Source organism: Nuphar pumila, chromosome 3, assembly GCF_984573655.1.
Source record: "Nuphar pumila chromosome 3, dmNupPumi1.hap1.1, whole genome shotgun sequence".
NCBI lineage: Eukaryota > Viridiplantae > Streptophyta > Magnoliopsida > Nymphaeales > Nymphaeaceae > Nuphar > Nuphar pumila.
The window spans coordinates 114,290,349-114,296,197 of NC_143251.1; the positions used below are offsets into that span (position 1 = coordinate 114,290,349).

At 38.3% G+C, this 5,849-nt stretch overlaps 1 pseudogene; it reads left to right on the top strand.

Moving 5' to 3' along the window:
* Positions 1-2,396: 2,396 nt before the first annotated feature.
* On the top strand, positions 2,397-5,849 carry LOC149843362 (thaumatin-like protein 1 pseudogene; annotated as a pseudogene).

Below are 5,849 nucleotides of genomic sequence, written 5' to 3' on the forward strand. Positions count from 1 at the left end.
GAGAGAGAGACAGAGAGAGAGAGAGAGAGATTGTGTGGTACTTGATTGAGGAGAGCTCTTAATTGTAGGTAGTTTTGATGCTGGATTTCAGTTTCAAATGAGAGATGAAAGATTAATGGCAATTGGACTAGCATGATCAGGGTTCACCTTTGCTCTCTCTCTCTCATCTTTGAAGAGGATGTTGCTTGCCATTTGTCTACGGTTAAACATCTTAAACACATGCTGCCGGGCATACTCCAGTGCAGCTGGCTCTCTTACTCCCAGGGTGGCTTTTCCGTCCATGGAAAAAAACATATATTCATGGATTGTGAACATTTGACTCTTTGCCGTCATTTCTGATGGACAGGCTGACCCTTGTCTGGTTCGAGCCAATCCTGGGTGTTATCAGGCTGGGGTTCAAGCCGGTCAGGTCAGGCCCTTTAAACCATACTACTAAGTGGCCTGGGCCAACCGAGCTTGATCTCTCATTTTCTGTACTCGAAATGCAACCTGTTTACTAATCAGGCTGGGCCGAGCTTTATTGATCTCATTTTCTGTACTCAAATACCTGTTTACTAGTCGGGTGGGGTTGAGCTCGTTGGGCTTAGGCTGTGCCAAGGCAGCTCAAACCTGGGCCATTTTGTGTCTGGTACCTGACCTGATGTCGATCCCTGCATGGTAGGCAGACTCAGGTTGAATGTAGGAACTGAATCAGTACAGTTGCATTGTATTAACTATGGTCACAATATCTCTTTTTTGAACAATATCTCGATCTGAGGTTTTTCTCTGCAACGCAAAGGAAATCTTGTAGGACACGTTTGAAAACGAAAAAAAATCTCATAAGAAAAAAAATTGCCTACGAGAGGATTTGATCGAGAACTTTTTCGAATGAAATTTTTTTGTTTGTTTGTGTAATGAAAAAAAAAAGGTTGGAAACCCTCTTTTTTTTAATGAAGTTAGGGAGAAGATTAGAAGCCTTTTCACACACACACACACACACACACACATATATATATATATATATATATATATATATACACAGAGACAGAGAGAGAGAGACCTTAAGATGGAGGTGCACTGGAAGAAGGTAGTAGAGTGGCAGCCGATGGAATGAAATGCTTTGAAGGTGAAGGGTTGCTTTAATGCAAACTAGGTGGATTATTTGTTTTTATAAAAAACGTGTTTAGAAAAACCTTATTTTCAAAAAAAAGATCGTCTAGAACGGATGGAAAATTTGCCACTTTTTCCTACTTGCAGTTTCATACCATTTTCTCTCTTCCAAACATGCCCGTAATGTCTCCACTTTCTCAGAAATATCGAGTAAATCTTGGCACATTTATAATTAATAACAAAAAAGTGAAAACATGTAAGATATTCAAATAGTTGAAACACTATAAAAATCATGATAAATTTGTGATAATACATCAATAAGTTGAAAATGTGCAGGGTATATCAGGATTTTCATGGCCTGTGAAATTTCAAGATCTCGGTGGTACCCGGGACACTGGTCTTGCCTTGATACTTCTTGGGCCTTGTTCAATAGAAAACACATGGAGTCTGACACGTGTCCACTGCTGACAATAGAAAAAAAGGGCTAAGATGGACTATATACGTTCATTTGCAGATCCAAAAAGACGATGGTGACAACTTTATCTAATCCAAAGTACAAAAAAGGATGAGAAAATAAGATACGCTAAGTGTGAAAGGGATTTGCGATCCCAGTGCAAGCACTTTGGTAAAAAAGCAATGCTAAATGACTTGGCTCGAGTCATGAACTTTGCATCATATCGTGTAATTATATTCTGCAGATCAAGATGTTTTACTTTACAAGTGGAATTACTTGTGGCTTAAAGAAAATATATGACACTGGTTATCTATGTACACATGCAAGAAAAGAATACGACAACTTTAATCAACACACCTAAGTATCCTAATTGACCTTTACTCAACGCACAAATCCAGAAAATCAACACTAGGTCCTCAATTTCAAACTGATATGTGTTATTGTAGTCCAATTACCATGCTGGTTCAAGATATTATATATGCTTAATCTTAATAAAGGAAAAGTGAATGGAATAATCCTTTTGAAAAAACTATAATTTTGGAGACAAAGCTAGATTCTTACTGCCCCTACGGAAGGAGGGTAGTTTTGTCAGTTTTGAAAGTGAAGCGACAGGAGTGTCAGTTCTTGACATCAAAGAATGTGTGCCGTGCAAAGACCAAGAAGGCATTTCTTCACTGTGAGGCCACCCTCACCCCTAGTGCACAAAAATACTTGACCCAAATTTGTCAACTTAATCTTATCTATGCACATTCCATGGATCCATTCAAATGACCAAACACCCACACTTCACAATGCAGACCATTCATCAACCTCAGACCTGCTTGCCGGCAAACGCGTCTCCGGCGGCATTAACATGGTCAAATTTACCGGGAACTTTGCATTACTGCCGTTTTTCTTCGCCATCGTAAACGGTTGCACCTTTACGATCACCAACTACTGCCCATACACGATATGGCCAGGAATTCTAGCAGGTGCTGGCTCACCTAAGTTATCTCCCACTGGGTTTCGGCTAGAGACAGGTGCAAATTACACGGTCTCAGCAATGCCGGCATGGTCCGGCCGGATCTGGGCGAGAACTGGGTGTGAGTTCGACAGTGAAGGCAATGGTGTGTGCCAAACCGGTGACTGTGGTGCTGGCCTTGAATGCAATGGACGTGGAGCTCAACCACCAGCGACTCTGTTTGAGGTCACCTTAGGAAATGGTGAAGCTGATGATTTTTACGACGTCAGCCTCGTCGACGGATATAACTTGCCGATGATTGCGGAGCCACGTGGTGCATACGGAGGGTGCAACACCACCGGCTGCACAACCAATCTCAACTCAGGTAGATGACAGCCAAAAAAAACTGTCACAACTAGGACATGCTGTATACACGCTGCACATTCAACAAAATTTTGATAAATTTTAATATAATTTTGAAAATCAATATATTTTCATAAATTAAAATATAAAAAATATATTCTTATCAATTATATAACTAAAAAAATTGTCTGGTGCATCCTAGTTGAAAAAAAAAAGGTGTCCATGTTTTGTATTTGTATCAAGTCTGCATCTATTTCCAAGTTACATACCTAGAAAATTGGATAAAAATAAAATAAAAATCCAGGAAAGAAAAGTAACTTTTCTTTGAACTAAATCAATGGTTTAATGATCATCAGGTTGTCCAAAAGAGTTACAGGTTGGAGATGGTAATGTGGTTGCATGCAAGAGTGCGTGTGGGGCGTTTGGTCTTGATCAGTACTGCTGCAGTGGGAGATTTGCAAGCCCCACACTCTGTAGGCCAACCTACTATTCCTCCTTGTTCAAGAGTGCATGCCCAAGGGCATACAGCTACGCATTTGATGATGGGACCAGTACCTTTACATGCAAGGCTCTGGCTTACACCATCACATTTTGCCCTACCGGTGATCGGTACTGTCTTGTTTTTGCATCTTTCCTCATCACATTCTCACAAGTTTGTCCAAACAATTGCATCTTTTAACTTTTTTCTTTCTTTTTCCAGTTTTTTTATGATAGCCTATGCCACAGGTATCAGCGATATTTTGAAATGATAGTGATTTTTATCGCGCAATAATCACAAAAGTCGAGACGATCTCAACAGAATGTGATCTTTGAGAGGTTGCCTATTTTGAAAATGTTTCATTTTATCACAATATTAATTTTCCAAAGGAGTGCTTTTAATGATTTTTATATTTTCTTTGTTGTTTTATATTTTTAATATATTTTCTTGAGAAAACAAAATTTGTCTATTTATTGTGAAAATTTCCTCATCTAGATTTTTCGGAGAACGAGATATGTGATATGAATAATACCATGATCTTCTTTATAGCATCAAAATCAATAGTGGGAATGTGGCTGCATTTATGAGTGTTGCTATGTATGGCTCATATGGACCTTTTTTTTTTTACAATACGAAGCAAATTTTACAAATCTCAGTTTGGGATTTTCTTGGTGAAAGAAACTCCCATGATGAACCAAAATTTTGATTTTTCAAGAAAATCCTGAGAAAATATCAGCAGATATACATTTAAAAAGAAAATTATATGAACATATAAAAGAAATCTTAGAAACTACAAAAAAGAATTTGAACAGTGTTGATATCACATTGATATTGCGATGATATTCTCCAAACAGGAAAAATTTTGAAAACTTAGTTTATTCCGAATTATATCAGCTCTTGAAAATGTCACAATGAAAATCATGATGCTTTCTAACATTGCCAATATTTTTCTCTCAAAAAAATAAACATTGCCAATATTTTTTACATTTGAAAAGAAGAAACATTGCAGATATATTTTTACTACATGAATCTAAAGCTTCATGATCGTAAGAATCAAGATAGCACACCTCCAAAATCAAGCATTAGGTGACCAGGATACAAATGAAGAGCGTGTAATCTATGGTCCTTGTAAATACTTATTAATTCTTTTTTTTTTCATGAGGAACGGGGAACCCGCCCTTGAGATCAGAGACCTTGCCTACCATACTTACGGTTGCTTTCCCAATAGTGTAAACCCATGACTCACCCTTCTTCGAGCAAGGAGCTGACGCCCATGGGAATGGAACCGTGACCACCTGTTTAGCAGCCAAAGCTCCCTCCCACTGTGCCAAACCCCAGGGAGCTAAATGCTTATTAATTCGGTATCAGGAGCTTCGATCACACCTAGTCTTATTTCATCACCATCATAATATCAGGATGTACTATTGTCATTTTGTTGCCTTTCTCTCAACTGTTTGAAGAAATGCAGGTCAAGGAGGTCGAATGGTGTACTCTCCAACCTACACCCTGCCCATTCCAAGAACAACGCACAGAAGAACAATATGGTCTCTTCCTCAACGCGCCAAACCATCAGCAGCCATTTACTCTTGCTTACCATCATAATCTCTATAAGCAGATACTTTGACCTGTGATCCCATGCCAAATGTAAACAGAGACAGTTCAGCAACAAATCTAATTGAAGCATATCAATTTTTATCAGGCTACTCTCAGTGTGCTGTGCATGCACATGCATGTGTACGCGCGTGTTACATATCTCATTCTGTATATCAAGATTGGAGAAAATGTCAAGAAAATCTTAGTACGTTTGGAATAAGAGAAAAACAAATGGAATATAAAGTATGAATAGAAACATAAGGAAAACAAGAAGAAACCAAACAGATAACATTAAATCATGTTATATATATAAGTTCTCTTATAAAATGATTTTCATGCTATGTAAATGTATCATGAGAAAAGCACAATAAAGTCAAAATGTTGGCAATATTTATGAACTCATGGCATCCGCAACAAATGATTGTCCCCAAGTTCTTGAATGCTTCTAGGATGCTAGTGCTATAACAATCAACACTCCAATCAATAAAGTCTGTGCTTTTCTAGGGCCCTTATGTACAAAGAAATCAACAACTGGACAATGATGGACTAGCAGGATTCGAAAGTGCATTGGGTACTTTAAGAGAGACATGAGACATGCTACGTGCAATTGTACAACCAATGGTGGATGCCGATGCACCACAATTAGTTCCATTAACGCCTAACACCAGTTTACATGCCCTTCCTTTCTCTTCTTTTCCTTTTCCAAGTTTACACACCACACAAGATAGATGCATAACCTTTTCTTATTTTTGCAGTTGCAAAAGTAAACCGAAATTTCTATTGAAGGGGATCCTGCCCCATGAACTCCCTGTATCTAGAGGAATAATATTTCTCTACCTGTTAAAACCTTAAAAGCAGATCCAACCTGCTGATTTTTATCTCTGTCAGTTGAATGCGTTTTATGTCATATTCAGGCATTGCAACAGGAGTAG